Source organism: Fonticula alba (genome assembly GCF_000388065.1).
Source record: "Fonticula alba strain ATCC 38817 unplaced genomic scaffold supercont2.3, whole genome shotgun sequence".
NCBI lineage: Eukaryota > Rotosphaerida > Fonticulaceae > Fonticula > Fonticula alba.
The window spans coordinates 1,527,101-1,528,129 of record NW_009242973.1 but is presented as its reverse complement, the minus strand read 5'-3'; positions in this window follow the sequence as shown (position 1 = coordinate 1,528,129).

The following is a 1,029-nucleotide window of genomic DNA, read 5'->3' as shown; positions in this document are numbered from 1 at the left end:
CTCGCCCCCCCCCCCCCCCTCTCCCCTCTTGGATTGCCCTCTTTTTGCGCCCGCATCCCCCCCCCCGCCCTTCTCCGTCTTGCTCTCGTGTGCTGTGCCCTCGCTCGGCCTCCGTTCCCCTGGGGGGCCTCCTTTGTCCCCCACCTTCCTTCCTCGCGCCTTGTCGCAGCCCGTGTGTACCTGCGCGCTCTCCCTTCCCCCTTCCCTGGTCCTTTTGTCGCGTGCATCTGCGCTACCCTACACTGTCCTTGCCCCCCCCCCCCCCCTCCCCCGCCCGCCGGGCGATCTGGGCGTCGATCGCCCATCGCCATGCGTGATCACATTATCACGCGACCTGCAGAAATAAAAAACACCATTTCCCAAGATCCGGGGTTTAGCTTCCGGGCCGGGGTTACTGGCCCATTTAGCTCGCGTTGTGATTCCCTGTGCGATGGTGGGGAGGGGACGCAGGGCGGGGCATGCGCTGGGGCGTCCGTTCATCGGGAAGGGGGAGGGGGGGAGGGGGGGCCGCCGCTTGCACACGCGCACACACCTACACCCGCTCGCCTCGCTGCTCGGCCCTGTGATGCGATGTTCCTGGGCGCTGCGCGGCGTCCTGGTGCGGGCGCCAGCCACAAGAACAGGAGATTCATGCGTGTGTGTGTGTGTGTGTGTGGGTGCTTCGGTGCGATCCACCGAGAACCATGAGGCATGCCTGGGGTCACACTCTCGGAGCGGCGGATGCAAGCGGCCGCGGCTCACTCGTGTGCAGGCGCTCGAACGATGGCATCCGCGTAGATGGGCCGGGGAGTGGGCAGGAGACGCTTGGTCTCGCCCGGGGGCCGTGTGCCGGCCGGCTCGGGTCGGCTTCCTGCCCGTCCCCTGCGACCCGCTGGCCACCCCCCGCACTCTAGCGAGCGGCTCGAGGCGCGGGGGCGGGGCTGGCAGCCAACCGGGACGGCGCCCGCGCTGGGGTCCCCGCGCCCCCCCCCCCCCCCCCCCCCCCCCCCCCCCCCCCCGCGCCATCGGCCACGGAGCCCATAAACCAGC